The following is an 18,838-nucleotide window of genomic DNA, read 5'->3' on the forward strand; positions in this document are numbered from 1 at the left end:
GTCAGACACCACTGAAGCGACTTTGCATGCACGCACACATATTCAACTCATCTTGGCCTTTGCTTGGAAAAATAACAAGTTAGACAGATATGATACTTGGCATATTGAAGCTAACATCCCTTAATCTGTAAGAAATCTTGAGTGGATAGTATTTATAAGGACTTTTCTCTTTTCTCTTGTCACCAACATTTCTTTTTTCTTAAACTTTCATATTGTTATTTCCACTTTCAGATAACATACTAATTATTTATCATTAAAGCCCCAAATCTTCTTATATTTATAGAGATAGGCTAAATCCTTTGAAACGTTCCAACTCTCCAGGGTAGTATCTTATTATTGGCAAATTCAGACATTCCTACATGTTTAATGTTTCATGAGATAAGTAGTTTATTAATAACAACATCAGACAATGTGGCAAAAAAGCAGTAGGATATTCTCTGTGGCTTTTCTGTTTTCATAACATTATTTGAGCAAGAGAAGAACTCATTCTCTAGCAGTCAGATTCCTCTTCCAGCTTCTCAAATCTATAACCTACTTTGACTCTGTAATAGAGCCTTTCTGGAAGGTCTATCATAAATTACCAACAAAAGGAGATTAATATATATTTCTCTCCTTTCTCCCCAAAATGTTAAGTTTTGCTGAGAAGTCTTTCTTTTTTTTTTTTTTTTTTGAGTGATGTTGATATTTATTGACATCAATGCAAGACGAGCTAAGTTGCTATTTAACAGGAACAAATATTGGCGCAATTTCCTTCCTGGAGAGAGTAGGAACTCAGCTCATGAAACCTAAGGTCAAACAAAGACTGGATTGTTAAGCACCAACTAAGGGTTAAACTTCATGAACATAAAAATTGCTAAAGGCAAAAGGATATTTTTTTTTTAATTTTACGGTAATCTCACGTAATCAAACAAAGAATTAAGGTGAAAGTGAAAGTCGCTCAGTCGTGTCCGACTATTTGCGACGCTATGGACTACACAGTCCATGGAATTCTCAAGGTCAGAACACTGGAGTGGGTAGCTTCTTTCTCCTTCTTCATTTCTTCTTCCTTTCTCTTGCAAGCCTTCTCCTTCTCATAGCACTCCTTCTGCCTGCAGATCTCTTCTTCCTGCAGCTTCAACCTCTCTCTCTCCCGCAGGATGCACTCTTGGTCTCATTGGTAATCCTGCTCCCTCTCCCTGTATTCTCTGCCACTCTCATCTTCAGATCTCTTATGCTTTTCTTCTTTAAATTCAACCTCAGAACTCCTGGGCAATGTACAACTTTGCCCACTGGCTCTTGCATCACTCAGATTCTTTGTCCAATTTCTTGAGCTTTTTTGTCCAATTCTTTTTCATCTCCATTTTCTGGCTTCTTGAGCAGCTTAATCTTTGGTTCATCCTTTAATTTGTCCCTTTCTGGAACTCTTATCTTCTTTAGCCTTTCCATATCTTTCTATTTTTGTTTCTCTTCTTTCCACTTCCTCCTCTCTCCTTCTCTTTGTCTTTGTCTTTCTATTTCTCACCACCTCCTTTCTCCTCTTATCTTCTGCTTGTTTTTCAGGAAGCTCAAAAGTGGAGTTGTCTTTTTAGCTATTCATTCTCTATTTTTTGCTTCTATTTCCCCTAGCAGTGTCTCTGGAGTAGATGTCATTTTCTCATTATCTGCGGCATAGCTCTCCAAAAATTTTCTATATTCTGGATCATCATCAGTAGTCCCAACCTTAGTATCTCTTTTCTTAGTCTTCTTTTTTGCAGCTTTTTGAAAAGATGCAAATTCTACAATGGCAGCATATTCCTGACCTTTATTGTCAAGGAATAACCATTATAACCATCAAAACAATTCCTGAACAAAATAATGTCCTCTTGGCTTTAAAAGTTGATGTATGCTCTAGTTCCAGAAAAACTTCTATTTCTGCTTTATTGACTGTGCCAAAGCTTTCGACTGTATGGATCACAATAAACTGTGGAAAATTCTGAAAGAGATGGGAATACCAGACCACCTGAACTGCCTCTTGAGAAACCTGTATGCAGGTCAGGAAGCAACAGTTAGAACTGGACGTGGAACAACAGACTGGTTCCAAATAGGAAAAGGAGTATGTCAAGGCTGTATATTGTCACCCTGCTTATTTAACTCATATGCAGAGTACATCATGAGAAATGCTGGGCTAGAAGAAGCACAAGCTGAAACGCCAATACTTTGGCCACCTCATGTGAAGAGTTGACTCATTGGAAAAGACCCTGGTGCTGGGAAGGATTAGGGGCAGGAGGAGAAGGGGACGACAGAGGATGAGATGGCTGGATGGCATCACCGGCTCGAGGGACATCAGTTTAAGTAAACTCTGGGAATTGGTGATGGACAGGGAGGCCTGGCGTGCTGCGATACATGGGGTTGCAAAGAGTCAGACACTGAGAGACTGAACTGAACTGAACTGAATTTGCATATACATGAGGATACAGACTAGTATCATTAGCAAAAAACTCAAAATAGTCATGCTTAGGTGTAGGCTGAAGATGTTCCTGAACCTGATCCTTGGTCAAAGTGGTCAGTAATCTCCAAATTACTACCTTGCTCAATGCCTCTTTCTTATCCTTGTTCCAATCCTGCTTATATTCCCCTTTAGTGCTGTATCCTGAAGCCCCACTACCGCTGCCTGTAGCACCATGGTAGCTCGGCCGAAACACCAGCTACGACGGTCACTTACACCTCCCAGCCCCTGCTGAGAAGTCTTATTTTAAACCATATGACAGAGGATGCTTCCTCTACTGAAATTAAGATCTGAAGGATTGTATAACAGAATCCTTGAAAATAATTCCATGGAGGCAAAATCCATGGGAAAACCATGTTTTCTAGGTCACTGAAACCTAATGTTCATGCTATACTTGCCGGTGAACTTTTCCAAAATGCAAGCATAGTATTGAAATCAATAAGAACCCAGTGACTGCAGGGCAGCAGAAAGACTCCAGAGTAGTTATTCTCATGTCAGCAGGTTGGGTGAGGAGCTGAATATGCTGGTGAATTCAGGAATCCCCTTCTTTACAGGAATATCCATCTGACTTTAATCCTAAGCCTAAAGCAGGGATTGGGGACAGCCCTGGTGGTCCAATGGCTGATACTCCATGCTTCCAGTGCTTGGGATCTGTGTTCAATTCCCAGTCATGCATATGCCATAGCTAAGACCTGGTGCAGCCAAATAAATAAATAAATAATTTTTAAAAAATAAAATAAAATAATCCCAGGGCTGACCGCTATGTTCATTAACATTATTATCCCCTCCCTCTATTCTCCAAGCCAGGCTTCAACAGTACGTGAACCATGAACTTCCAGATGTTCAAGCTGGATTTAGAAAAGACAGAGGAACCAGAGATCAAACTGCCAACATCTGTTGGATCATTGAAAAAGCATGAGAGTTCCAGAAAAACATCTACTTCCGCTTTATTGATTACACCAAAGCTTTTGACTGTGTCGATCACAACAAACTGTGGAAAATTCTACAAGAGATGGGAATACCAGACCACCTGACCTGCCTCCTGAGAAATCTGTATTCAGGTCAAGAAGCAAAAGTTAGAACTGGACATGGAACAACAGACTGATTCCAAAGTGGGAAAGGAATACATCAAGGCTGTATACTGTCACCCTGCTTTATTTAACTTATATGCAGAGTACATCATGTGAAATGCCAGGCTCTATGAAGCACAAGCTGAAATCAAGATTTCCAGGAGAAATATCAATAACCTCAGGTATGCAGATGACACCACCATTATGGCAGAAAGCAAAGAAGAACTAAAGAGCCTCTTGATGTAAGTGAAAGAGGAGAGTGAAAAAGTTGGCTTAAAACTCAACATACAGAAAGCTGAGATCATGGCATCTGGTCCCATCGCTTCATGACAATTAGAAGGAGAAAGAGTGGAAACTGTGGCACACTTTAGTTTGGGGGGCTCCAAAATCACTGCAGATGGTGACTGCAGCCATGAAATTAAAAGATGCTTGCTCCTTGGAAGAAAAGCTATGACAAACCTAGACAGCGTATTTAAAAGAACAGAGACATTACTTTGCCAGCAAGGTCAATCTAGTCAAAGCTATGGTTTTTCCAGTAGTCATGTATGGATGTGAGAGTTGGACCATAAAGACGGCTTAGCGCTGAAGAATTGATGCTTTTGAACTGTGTGTTGGAGAAGACTCTTGAGAGTCCCTTGGACAGTAAGGAGATCCAACCAGTCAATCCTAAAGGAAATCAGTCCTGAAAATTCATTGGAAGGACTGATGCTGAAGCTGAAGCTTCAGTACTTTGGCCACCTGATGGGAAGAACTGACTCATTGAAAAATACCCTGATGCTAGGAAAGATTGAAGGCTGGAGGAGAAGAGGACAAAAGAGGATGAGATGCTTGGATGGCATCACTGATTCAATGGACATGAGTTTGAGCAAATTCCGGGAGTTGGTGATAGACAGGGAAGCCTGACGTGCTGCAGTCCATGGGATAGCAAAGAGTTGGACACGACTGAGCCACTGAACTGAACTGAACTGTACTCTATACTCAAACCCTGATGCTAGGAAAGATTAAGAGCACAAGGAGGAGGGGAAAACAAGATGAGATGGTTGGATGGCATCACCGACTCAGTGGACATGAATTTGAGCAAACTCTGGGAGATGGTAAAGGACTGGGAAGCCTGGCATGCTGCAGTCCATGGAGTCGCAAAGTCAGACATGACTTAGTGACTTAACATTTTGTTCTCAATTATTAATATGCAATTTCTCAATACTCAAACATTTTGTTCTCAATTATTAATATGTAATTTTGAGGGATTATGTATTTTCACATTAGATGTAATCATACATTCTGAAAGTTTGCTTAACTGTCCTGAAATTTTTACCAAAAAGAAAAAAGAAAATACGACAGACACACACCTCCTCTACCTAAAACATGAATTTCTTTGGCCTGTGCGTTCTTTCCCTAGTTAGTCCCATGATCAGGTCTCTGGAGCAGAGACATGGTACACAAACTGTCTAGTTCTGAGGTTCTCAATATTTAAAGTGATATTTTTAAAAGGCAACATAAGCAGCCTCAAAACCTGTTGTTTGGACACATAAACACATGGCCTTGGATCTGGAAGAAACAATGGGGTTGTAACATATTGTGAAGCAAATTGTTGAAGCCAGGAGTCAAAAGAACACAGAGCATCCCTTTCTTCAGCTGGTTTTCACAAGTTTGTGCATGTCAGCAACTCAGACTCAAGACAGTCAAAACAGAACCCTTGGGTTGACCTCATTCCTTTCAAAACTTGCCACTCTGCTGCGCAGAGATCAACATTTTTTGGTGAGTTTTTTAAAAGTCCTGTTTCTGAGCAGCAACAGCTCTCAAGGACAGTGTCTTATTATTAAGACAACCTCAGAGCAGAGGGTAGACATAAATGCACTGCCACAATGATTGGTTTGGATTTCTTTCTTTTGTAAGTTTCTTAGAAACATAGTGGCCCTCCCTGTAAGGATCTTGAAAGATCTGCTGTGTGGATGCCCTTGGAAAATTGAAAACAAAACAAAGCAACACCAAAAAACAAAGTCTATGCAACAGAGAGCCAGATTTAACTTTTAAAAGTTGCTAATTTTGGACTCACTTCTCTCCATTAGGGCTGTGGAAGAATTATGCATGCAAGGCTGAGGCTTTTCTCTGCTTAAAGAACATCTGCAGTCAATTAGAAATAAGCCTGAGTGTCGTGTTAATTCTGCAGAACCAAACAAAGTCATTTTTGTTTAAACTCTTTCAGTGCTATGAGAATGAGAGGTTACAGGAGGGGGGAATAAAATAAGCAATAGAACAAAACTGCTGTGTGGCCCTGGAATGAAGCTGAGGGGGCAAATAAGACATTTGAGAATACAGACCTGGAAATTTTTTCCAGGAGAATTCTATTCTATACTTTATCTCTCTTGGGGCATGGGGGTGGGGAGCAAGCCTACTCTTTCTTCTAAAAAGGCAACATTTAAAGTAATGGAACATCTTCCAGATTCTCTCAAAATGAATCTGACCAAATAGTTGAAGTGTTTGGCAAATGAGTAGTAGCATTTCGTTTTTAATTTTGAAGAGGGCCAAACAAATCAAAACTATGTTTATAGACCATTGTGTGTGTTTCAAATCACTTTCATTGTTATTAATTGTGATTGGTGCTCGGAGCTCAAATATACTAAAAAAGAGCTATTTCTATTGAAACATATCTTGTCGTGAATATCAATGTCTGTGTCTACCTTTTGTAAACATCAGTGGTACGGATTCTACTGGAATTTGAGTTTATCTCTCTAAAGAAATCTGTGGCTAACCCTAGAGAGAATTTCCACACAAGTACAGTAGAACTACATGTTTTTAAGTTTGATAGTCCCTAAATTAAAAAGGGGGATTTCAATTATTCCTTTGGGCTGATGATTTATTTCTTCTCCATACCTTTTCTTAGGGCTTCCCTGATGGCTCAGTTGGTAAAGAATCCACCTGCAATGCTGGAGACCTGGGTTCGATCCCTGAGTTGGGAAGATCCCCTGGAGAAGGGAATGGCTACCCACTCCAGTATTTTTGCCTGGGGAATCCCATGGACTGTACAGTCCATGGGGTCTCAGACAGTTGGACACAACTGAATGACTTTCACTTTCACCTTTTCTTAAGATTTTCGTCTTTTCTTAAGACTAGGTCCGATTGTAGATTTGATAAGAGAGGCAGGCGAAGACCCTATCTTTGTTAATAGAGTTTTGAGGAATATGATTCAGCATTTAATCTGCAATGCCCAATAGCTACACTACAGGTTTTTTCAGGCAGGTGAAAATGTTTAAGTCTTTGTTATTTAATCCTTATCAAAACATGAGTGATAGCAAATTGTTTCTAGATATAGGCTGAGAGATTCCCTGGTGGGAATCTCTTCGGTAAAGAATCACCTGCAATTCAGGAGATGAGAGTTCAATTCCTGGGTCACAAAGATCCCCTGGAGAAAGGAAATGGCAACCCACTCCAGTATTCTTGCCTGGGAAATCACATAGACAGAGGAGCCTGGTGGGCTACAGTCCATGGGGTTGCAAAAGAGACCTGACTGATCAATTAAACAACAGAAATAGGTTTGATAAGCATGCTAACCATTTATTCTTTTATATATTTTGACTCTGTCTTTACGTCCCTAGTGACTCAGATGGTAAAGAATTTTCCTGCAATGCAGGAGACCCAGGTTCGATTCCTGGTTTGGGGAAGATCCCCTGGAGAAGGAAATGGCAACCCACTCCAGTATTCTTGCCTGAAAAATTCCATGGAGAGAGGAACCTCACGGGCCACAGTCCATGGGATCAAAAAGAGTTGGACACGACTGAGTGACTAACACACTTGTATCAAACCAAAGAGCTGGGCATTCCACCACAATATTTGACATTTTTATTGATTTTCACTTAATTGTCCAGTAACTTTATGCCAGTTGTCTGTGTTAAGAAGCACCTTCAGAAAGAGTCCAATAAAATTACCGCTATACTTACTATAGGCATATTTCTATTACATTATTCAATACTTTATGAGAAGGGATGAGAGAAAAACCTCATATTTCTAATTTTGGATTTTTTTTCCTCAATTACTCTTCTCTATTTCATTTTCATTCTGAAATCTTAGGAACACTGTGATTCTTATAATTGATACTAGTTTCCTTTTTACTTAACCTGCTAAAAGCTTTGAGGCAAAATTTGTGACCTACTTTTTTAACTACAGTATATCTATTACATATATTTACACTTCTTTATGTCTCAGTTCAGTTTAGTCACTCAGTCGTGTCCTACTCTTTGCCACCCCATGGATGCCAGCATGCCAGGCTTCCCTGTCCATCACCAACTCTCGGAGCCTACTCAAACTCATGTCCGTCAAGTTGGTGATGCCATCCAACCATCTTATCCCATCCTTATCGTATCCTTCTCCTCCTGCCTTCAATCTTTCCCAGCATCAGGGTCTTTTCTAATGAGTCAGTTCTTCATATCAGGTGGTCAAAGTATTGGAGTTTCAGCTTCAACATAGTCCTTTCAATGAGTATTCAGGACTGATTTCCTTTAGGATGGACTGGTTGGATCTCCTTGCAGTCCAAGGCACTCTCAAGAGTCTTCTTCAACACCACAGTTCAAAAGCGTCAATTCTTTGATGTTCAGCTTTCTTTATAGTCCAACTCTCACATCCATACACGACTACTAGAAAAACCATAGCTTTGACTAGATGGACCTTTGTTGGCAAAGTAATGTCTCTGCTTTTTATTATTCTGTCTAGGTTGGTCATAACTTTTCTTCCAAGGAGCAAGTGTCTTTTAATTTCATGGCTGCAGTCACCATCTGCAGTGATTTTGGAGCCCCCCAAAATAAAGTCTGTCACTGTTTCCACTGTTTCCCCATCTATTTGCCATGAAGTGATGGGACTGGATGCCATGATCTTAATTTTCTGAATGCTGAGTTTTGAGCCAACTTTTCCACTTTCCTCTTTCACTTTCAAGAGTCTCTTTAGTTCTGTATATCTAGGAGTTTATTTAATTGTGACCCTTATATTCGCTTTACTCTTTCTCTCTCTCAACTATTTGTTTTTCTCTTTTCTTTAATGTTTATTTCTTTAAGCTCTGACAATTCATCCATGATATAAATCAGGTTGTTTATCAGTATGTAAATAAGTAACTCTAAGTTAAGCACTGCTGTTGAAGTGTTAGTCTATTTAACCTAAATCTTCTCCATGAATGTTTGCTACGTAATAACTTGCCTAAAACATTTAATTTTGGTATAACTTGTATACCATACAGCTTTTAAATTGCATTCAAAAATTTTTTTTAAAAGTGAATAAGATGAAGTAAATGGTTTTGAATATGTACAAAGACACTCGACTAGAACATCTAAAATGATTACATAATTGGCAAAGAGGGCAAAAAAGAATGTAAAAGAAGTTAATTTTACTTGACTTAAAGGGGGAAAATGACTATAATAAAATTAAAATACAATATTCAAAATTACCATCTTGACAACTGTTTTTATTTTTTTCTTTACCTCTTTAGAGAACAATCCCTAAGGAAAAATAAGAGGGATTGAGTTTAAAAATTTGAAAAGAATACTGAGAAGATGGTCTGTGTGCTTAAAAATATATATTTTAAAGCATTTTTATTTTATATCAGAGCATAGTTTATTAACAATGTTTTGTTAGCTTCAGGTGTACAGCAAAGTGATTCAGTCATATACATGTATTTATTCTTTTTCAAAATCTTTTCCCATTTAGATTATTACAGAATGTTGAGCAGAGTTCCCTATGGTATATAGTAGTATCTATTTTAAAGAGAGTAATGTGTATATGTCAGTCCTAAACCCCCAATCTATCCCTCCTCACTACCCTTCCCCCCTGTTAATCTTAAATTCATTTTCTTACTTGAGAACTTTATGCAGGAATTTATGTTACCTTGTGTGCTATGTGTGAGAGCTATCTAGGAACCCAAATCAATTAAAACAATGAATTCCACCAGAATTAAAAAAAAAAATACAAATTTCCAAAATAAACATTTTAACACTAAACTAAAATGATCGAGAAAATTTATATTAACCTCATTTTTGTTTTTTCTCATGTTACCATTGATAATTGAAAGGAAAGAGTATGTTTTGCTACCATTATCACCATATCTATATGGCTTCCCAGATGGTGCTAGTTGTAAAGAACCTACCTGCCAATGCAAGAGATATGAGAAACGGGTTCAATTCCCAGGTTGGGGAGATCCCCTGGAGAAGGGCATGACAACTCACGTGAGTGTTCTTGCCTGGAGAATCCCATGTAAGAGTGCCTGGTGGACTACAGTCCATAGCGTAACCGAGTTAGACATGACTGAAGTGACCTAGCACAGCATATAAGTACAAATGAACCATAAAACTGAAACACAGAGTTAAAGTGTTAAAATGATGCCACTGTCATCAGATATGAAAAGGTAGACCTGTCTCTTGACTTTGGTTGAAACTGATTTTTTTTTTTTCTTGGTTTTCAGGAAGATGAATGTAAAGGTGATGTAAACTTTAGTCTACATAGAAAAAAAAAAAAGAAAAATGGCTCCATTGTTTATACAGTGTCTTTAGATTTTAAGACTGAAGTCAAAAGCAGAGGGATATCTTCATATTTTAAAAAAGGAAGGAAGGGAAGAGATGGGGCTAAAACTCAGATCCACACCATAAACTCCCTCTGACCCTCTCTTTACTAGATATATTTTCATCTAGCAGTAGGTACAAAATGGAGAACTTGAGTGACAACAGTCTAAAAAGCCTATGTAGACAATAAGAAAAAGCCATAGGGTTCCACTATTTTGTTAGAAGACAAAGTATTATTCTATTGTTCACTAACAATTCCTTCTGTCTTCCTACTGTCTCATGATAGTTCATTAAATGCTGAAAAGAAAAATCAAAGCAGAGTATCAGTCATTTAGCTCTTTTCAAAATCCAGACATGCTGGTCCTATGCCACCTCAACTCCATTTCTATATGACATAAATGAATTTTTTGACAAAGAAATAATTGTTACATAAGAGAAGAGTCATTGCACATCTTAACATGGAAAGTGATTTTAATAGACAATTATTTAAATTGAGATTTTCCTGGAGACCTAGATACCCACAGTAATCTATCATGTAAATGATTTATCTCATTTTATATCAATCAACAATTATTGGGTAATATTACCCAGTCATTGTGTTATGTCCCATTATATTTTTAAAGAAATATTTATATTTCATCACGAATCCATATTAACACAAAGATTTTCCACTGAAGAAGAGGGTTAAGAAAAGTAGGGGGAAAAAATGTTGGGAGACAAAGGACATCAAATCTTTCATGTTTTTCCTATGTGGTTTTTTTTTTTTTTTCATGTGTTGCTCTAAATTTGTCATTATTTCCCACATGAGTACTACCTGGGTAAATTATGGCTTACATCACCCTCCACTTGAAATGAAAAGCAGATTGTATTGCAGACTTGAATTATCCTCCAATATTGTATGATATATGATCCATCTTGATGGGAAACTATTGTTATATTATATTTCATAGTTATGATTTCCAAGGTACCAAACTCCTCATTATCTTCCCGTGCTAGCCAGCTATAAATGCCAAACACTCTAGTTTCCAGCATGTGCTTTTTGAAACTTACAGTGCTGTGTTCTGTGTATGTTTAGCATTTTATGGTGCTACATAATATAGAAATGTCATAATACTTTATCAAAAGCCCTAGCTAGGCTATTGACAGTATAGGTTTCATTTAATCCCTGAATGCAGAGACGTTCTTTGATATTTCCTGTATAATATAATAAACACCAAAAGCAGTTCTTAAAATGAATATTTAAAAAATCAATCAGGCTTGAAATTTAATTTTATCTAATTGGCTTGCTATAGGCTAACAAAATTGAATGACATAAAAATTTCACCTCCCCTATATAATTTTGTACTTTCTATAATCATAAAAATAGATTATTTTCTTCTCTTTTAAGGTCCTTTGATACCATCTTTTAATTTACTAGGTTAATTTAGTCTCTCTTAAAAAGGTTGAAAAAAGGGTGTATTATCATCCCAGGATAATAATCACATGCCACCCTATTCTTGCTTTGCTTCTACAGTAGATCTGAGACAATCAAAGTGTTAAAAAAGGCTTTGGTCTAGATCGAAAGGGCTATATTTTGGGTGTACATTTCTGGAATGGACTGAGCTTTAAGAGGATAGACACAAGCTGTCTCTTCTGCTGTCCTAGAGCCTTCTGGAATTGGGCATCCCACACTGATTCATCCTGTGATAGAAAGCAGCCATCAGTATGACTCATACCACAGTGAATATCTTCAGCGCTTCTGGGAAAGAGCAAGTAGGTCTTAATGGAAACTAGCAAAGCAACAACAGGGGCTGGCTTATAAGCAGACCACAGTAGGGAAATATATTTTTTACATACTCTCAGTATGTCTGGTTGAAAAATAAATATATATAAATGGAAGAATACCCACGTAGAAACCCCAAAGGAGTATGAAGCACATGTTTGTTTCTGATTAGCTTACATTACTAATTTAGTACACTGACTTGGCTGTGTTCCCATACACAGTTAGGGCTTCCCAGGTAGCACAGTGGTAAAGAATCCACTGCCAATGAAGGAGATGCAAGAGATGTGGGTTGGATCTCTGTGTCAGGAAGATCCTCTGGAGCAGGACATGGCAACCCCTCGTTTGGAAAATCCCATGGACAGGGGAGCTTGGTGGGCTACAGTCCATGGATGGAGTCACAAAGAGTCGGACATGACTGATCAACTGAGCACACACACAGCACCATACACAACTGGGTTTATTGAGCTTGTTCTTAAAGTAAAAAGAAATTATATTTACTAAAACAATTTTATTGTTGCTGTTTTACCATAATGTCAAATAATTACCTTGCACATATCTTCCCTCTTCTCATTTCCCTCTGGTGGTCATTCTATCAGAGACATATCCAGAAGTAACAGAGTAATGAAAAATTCAACCTTATTGATTTTGACCAATTAGTAAATATTGCAAACAAAGTTTACATATGCATGACAGGTGGGAAATGAATCTACCTGACAATACCAAGTGCAGTGAACTTTTAGAATACTCTTTCCTTATGATGCTTTTGAACTGTGGTGTTGGAGAAGACTCTTGAGAGTCCCTTGGACTGCAAGGAGATCCAACCAGTCCATCCTAAAGGAGATCAGTCCTGAGTATTCATTGGAAGGACTGTTGTTGAAGCTGAGACTCCAGTACTTTGGCCACCTGATGCAAAGAGCTGACTCATTTGAAAAGACCCTGATGCTGGGAAAGATTGAGGGCAGGAGGAGAAGGGGACGACAGAGGATGAGATGGTTGGATGGGATCACCAACTCAATGGACATGAGTTTGGGTAAACTCCGGGAGTTGGTGATGGACAGGGAGGCCTGGCATGCTGCAGTCTATGGGGTCACAAAGAGTCGGACACGACTGAGCGACTAAACTGAACTGAACTTCCTTATGTGGTATATAAGTTTCAGAGTATCATTACTCAAGGCTCTTTTTAACATCCTAATTAAGCATATGTATGTAAATTAGGGATGGCTCAAAACAAGGTTCAGTACTCTTCCAATCAACTTTCTATCACTGTTTAATGTGGCCCAGCCAATTAATTGGCTGCCACAGGGAAGAAGGGTCTGAATGTTTTTCTAAGAATGAAAACTTCTGTGATGAGACAGATAAACTAAACAAAATGAGTTTATGGTGCTGAAATTATGGCCTTAAGGTGTGCTAATTCACCAAGTTTTGAATATATGACTGGACAAAACACTTTGAGAGACAAAATACAGGACTACCCTCACCCCTCAAAAAAAGATTTTTCCCTGACCAGCATCACCAGCAAGTCTAGTATCCCTGTTTTTTATTTATTTTATTAAGGAACATTATTAAGTATAAGGATCAATTTTTTCAATTGAAAATTATAGATAAAATGGAAAAAATTAAGCATAGGCCTGTGTATGAAAACTGTTATTTTCTCGCCACTGACCTCCTATAGCTGTTTTTGAACTAACTGGGAATGTCTCAGTTTTACCAGGTGTCTGATTCACATTCAGATTAATCCTACAGTTGTGATTTACACTGTCCTGGGTTTCATATTTACTGCTAGTGCAAACTAATAAGCTCTCCCTGGACCAGTGCCATGACACCAGGTCAACGCCTAGTTAATCACACCATTGTTTTTCCAACCATGTTGCCCTCAGAATTATCTACAATGATAATTGATTAAAAACACATCTTGGATGATGTCATTTTTTAAAAACAAACTTTTTTGAAGAAAGCTTGTTTTAGCTTTGTACAGGACCCTTTTTGAACATCTTAAATCTTTTTATTAAATAGATTGTTGCATTCATCAAAATGTATGTATTTAGAATTAGCATTAATCACCATTAAAGGCCCTTCTGACTCTCCATTTGTAAAGCCACAGTACTTTGAGTTCCATATGTGAGTGAAAACTAGAGCACATCATAGAGAAATGGAAAGAATGGTGACAGTTTTATTTCAATGTGTAATTTCATACTACATAAATCCATTGTTTTCTACATTTTCAGTGGGAATAACAGTTTTTTGTAAATTACATTAAAATGCTCAAGATAACAGGATTAAAGCATAAAGATGTTATACACACTACTGATTTTTCAGTTCTAGGACTCATTTTTATTAAATCTCTCCATACGTGTTTGGGGTTTTTTCCTTAAGAGAATACCTTATCTTATTTTACAATTTCTGCTATCCACATAGGACTATATTCAGCAAAACTTAAAAGGAGAAAGTCACTTTTGGACCATCTTTTTAAGTAATCATACCAAATGCTGCAGATGTGTAAAAAAAAAAAAAATTAAAGATAGTGCTAAAATATTAAACCAGGAAGCAAAAGGTTTTATATCTATTTTTGATTTTGTGCATCCTGACCTTAGAAGAGTCGTTTGCTTTTCTGTCTTATGTTCCTTGGAGTAAATACAACCTCTGTATACTGACAATCACAAACATATTACAAGATGAAGTTTTTGCCACTGACTGCCAGAAAGAATTAGATCCACGAGCATTGTATGCTTTGCATATTGAATTTGTATTGATTACATGGCACACAATTAAAAAGGGGATAAAAGAACAAATCCATATTCTATTGGCTTAGGGGTCTTCAGGAAACCCTTGAGGAAATAGTTTTTAAATTAAAGTAAAGAAATTCTTTTTGGAAAGCAAATCGAGCATGAGGAAGTTGGGAGAGAAATTAAAATGTGCAAATAGAGAAGGCAATCTATCAAGGCAGTAGGAGAAAATTCCATTAGTAATGCATGTTGGCTTCAGAATTGCCCTCAATTTTTTCTTTTTCTGAATTATGTCCAAATTCTCATTCACTATTGCTTATCTTTGTATGGGTTGAAGTACTGACTCTCAGCTTTGGACATGCTAGTAGTCATAGGTAGATTTTGATTACTGGTAGTTGAGTATATGGTGGCTCAGAGGTAAAGAATCCTCCTGCAATGTTCGATCTCTGGGTGGGAAGATCCCCTGGGGAAGGAAATGGCACCCCACTCCAGTATTCTTGCCTGGGAAATCCCATGGACAGAAGAGCCTGGCAGGCTACAGTCCACAAGATTGCAAAGAGTCAGACATGACTAAGTGACTAAACAACAACAAGGAATTGATGACTAGCACTATTCTATACGAATGGCTCTGTGTACTATCCAGTTTGATTTTTATAGCAAACCTATTTCATATTATAAAACCATTTAACTTGAGTTTCATCATATATAACCATGTACTTCACCACCTAATCTCCATCCTCCTTCTGCTTTTTAAGTTCTAGGTTAGCTCTTCATCCTCACTGAGAACTGGGCAGTCTTTTATCTTTTAGTCCTACAGTTATTCTACAATCTTTATTTACCATTTGGATCATCTCATCAAGAGCCTAGTTACTTCATCTCTAGGAAATATTACCTAGGGACTTAAGTTTTAGTAAGTCTGGGTTCTAACATTGGCTCTTCTGCTAAGTCTATGCATTACTTGATATTCACAGACTTCAGAGATTTCTTAATCAATAAAGACAGCAAGTTGGGTTAAATGATGGCTAAAGTCCATTCAATTTAAAATTGTGCTGATAATATTCTTTGTCAATACTTTTCTTTGTTTTTTCATCTCCATTTTGAAATATGACCATACCACTCATAACCATTCACGTTAAAAATGTAACATCTTCCTTTCTCATTCTCTACAACAAATTCATCACTCATTTGATTACATTTACTACCAAACATAGATAACTTCCCTGGTGGCTCAGACGGTAAAGCGTCTGCCTACAATGTGGGAGACCCGGCTTCAATCCCTGGGTTGGGAAGATCCTCTGGAGAAGGAAATGGCAACCCACAACCCACTCCAGTACTCTTGCCTGGAAAATCCCATGGACAGAGGAGCCTGGTAGGTTACAATCCATGGAGTTGTAAAGAGTCGGACATGACTAAATGACTACCGATGCATAAAATAGTTTGAGTCAATGTCTCATACTAGGTTCAAATGAAGAGACATAGCCCCACTTTGTGTCCTGGGCCAGCTCTGTTGTTGTTCAGTCACTAAATTGTGTCCAACCCGTTTGCGACACTATGGACTATAGCCCGCCAGGCTCCTCTGTCCTTGGGATTTCCCAGGTAAGCATACTGGAGTGGGTTGCTGTTTCCTTTTCCAGGGGATCTTTCCAGATCAGGGATTGAACCCATGTCTCCTGTTTGACAGGCAGATTCTTTACCACATGAGCCACTTGCCTAGCTCTAAGGAATATACTAATCCATATTGACCAATTGACCTGCTTTCCACAACCAGCAGGGTCCAACGAAAGGGTCCAACTTTAAGTGTCAGAGGAATGCCCAAGTAACTTCTCAATTTCAAAGCTGCTCCAGTGTCTCACATCTAAATGTCATTGCTCAATCCACCTTCCAGAGGGCAGTTAAAATAACAGTTTTTTCCTTCTAAACCTTGATGAATTCAACCAACAGTGAATATTCAAACGATCCCTTGAGTTTTACTGTGAAATTCAAGAGTGTTTAGCAAACATGGCTCAAAGATCCCTCTTTCATGAATCATGTCCAACTCTGTAGGAATCTCTAAGCTTTACTTCACTGGTCCTAGGCAAATCACTTCAGCAGAAACTGTCCTCTAACGTAAACATGAATAATGTTTTTCTTCTTTAGTGAAGAATCATTTTAAATTCAGCAAGTCATCAGGTCTTATATTTGCTCTAAAGCATAGGAAAGCCCTGCAGAGAATTGGACATAAGGATGGCTTAATCCACTGATAAGGCCTCGGGGAAGACTGCAGAATAAGTTAATCAGCAGAACATCCTAGTCTCTGAGACTTTCTGTTTTTTGCCATTAAAAATCTTGCTCAAACCAAATATTTTTCACCAGTCATTGGCATAGGTCTTTCTGCCAGCTTCTCAAGTTTCTGTTAGCTATTAGCCTGTATCAGTGGTTTCAAAACCTGTTTATTTGAAAATCCCACAGCAATTTCCAAGTCCCCAGGGATCCAGTTTTGCTCATGGAACTAGAAACTTTGAATTAATCCAAGCTTGGCTACCATCAATCTTCTGTACACTTCCAGAAATGATTCCTACTTCTTAAGAGACAGAGTCTCCTTAGAGTTTGAGTTAAACACTCCCAGGCAGCAAATGCAGGAAAGAGTATTAAAAAATCACTTCTCTCTGGCAAGCATATATACAAATGTATAAGATCTGCTTTCTCTGGAAAATACAGTTCCAAATAGCACATTCTCACTTGTACAACAATTTTGACCTCAGTGTAAACCCCATTATGTCTTTTTTCCCCCTCATGACTGTTTTTTTTTTAATGTGTGTGTGTGTGTGTGTGTGTGTGTGCGCATATGTGTTTTGTTTATATTTCTGCTTTTTGAAAGCTATCATGGTTCAAGAAGTTTGCCAACCCCACCTAAACTTTTTTTTTTCTAACAAATTGTACCATGATACTGCACAGTCCATGGTTGCTTGAACCCAGCGATACAGAAATGTGGGTTCAGAAAACCAACTATAAAGTTATACGTGGATTTTACATGATGTGGGGTTGGCACCCCAACTCCTGCATTGTCCCACTGATAATTATGTATTATGAAATCATCACTATAATAAGTCTAGTTAATATCCATCACACTTTACATAGTTATAAATAAATTCTTTTCTTGTGATGAGAACTTTTAAGATCTACTCTCTTAGCAACTTTCAAATATGCAATACAGTATTTATTAACTATAGTCACCATATTATACATTACTTCCCCATGATTTACTTATTTCACAACTGGAAGTTTGACTTCCCAGATGGCTCAGTAGTAAAGAATCCACTTACAATATGGGAGATGCAGTTTGGATCTCTGGATCGGGAAGATCCCCGGAAAAGGAAACGGCAATTCATTTCAGTATTCTTGCCTGGAAAATCCCATGGACAGAGGAGCCTGATGGGCTACAGTCTGTGGGGTCACAAAAAGAGTCAGACACGACTTAGTAACTACACAACAACAAACTGGAAGTTTATACCTTTTAATCCTATCACCCATTTCTCCCACCATCATTGAAAACAATTAAAGGAGACATAAACCACTGAAACAATATCCAATGCTCAGAGATTGGAAGACAACACTGCCAAGATAATACTCTCCAAATTAATATACTGGCTCAATACAATTCCTTGTAAAATCCCAATTTTTCTTTTTATTTAAGAAATTGACAAAGTGATTCTAAAATTCATATGGAAAGTTAGAAACCCAGAACAACTAAACTATCTTGAAAAGGAAAAAGAGGATTCACACTTTTTGACTTCAAAACTTGCTAGCTATAGTAATTGAGCCAGTGTAGTACTGACAAAAGGATAAATGATAGATTCATGATAGAAAGATCGATCAATTGATTGATGAATTCATCAGAGGAATAGAATTGAGAGTCTAAAAATAAAGTTACACATTTATCATTAATTCATTTTGACAAGAGTCCCAGAACAATTCAAGGGAGAAAAATCCTTTCAACAGATGGTGCTAGGATGCCTAGATATTCACATGCAAAGAATGAAATTAAGACTTTTACTTCACACCACACACATAACTTAACTCAAATTGGATCACCCACTGAAATTAAAGAGATGAAATGATACAATTCTCAGAAGAAAATACAAGAGTAAGTTTTCATGACTTTGGATTAGACATCCAAGGACATCTAAACCACAAAATTCAAAAGAAAAATTTAGAAAAATTAGACCTTATCTAAATTAAAATGTTTTGTGCTTTAAAGGACACCATCAAGAAGGAGGGAAGAAAACTCATAGGATGGGAAG

The 18,838-nt window shown here is 37.8% G+C and overlaps 1 pseudogene across 1 annotated transcript in view; it reads right to left on the reverse strand.

The window, feature by feature from the left end:
• Nucleotides 1-970: 970 nt before the first annotated feature.
• The window catches only part of LOC145519045 (regulator of nonsense transcripts 3B-like), a 59,419-nt pseudogene continuing 41,551 nt past the window's right edge, over nt 971-18,838 (reverse strand). The window contains exons 5-6 of the transcript XR_014063493.1: nt 2,404-2,663; nt 971-1,866 (exon numbers count right to left, since the gene is read on the reverse strand). The product of XR_014063493.1 is annotated as a regulator of nonsense transcripts 3B-like (transcript). The remainder of the gene's footprint in view (nt 1,867-2,403; nt 2,664-18,838) is intronic.

Source organism: Giraffa tippelskirchi, chromosome 8, assembly GCF_054371585.1.
Source record: "Giraffa tippelskirchi isolate mGirTip1 chromosome 8, T2T-mGirTip1v1.2.pri, whole genome shotgun sequence".
Taxonomy (NCBI): domain Eukaryota; kingdom Metazoa; phylum Chordata; class Mammalia; order Artiodactyla; family Giraffidae; genus Giraffa; species Giraffa tippelskirchi.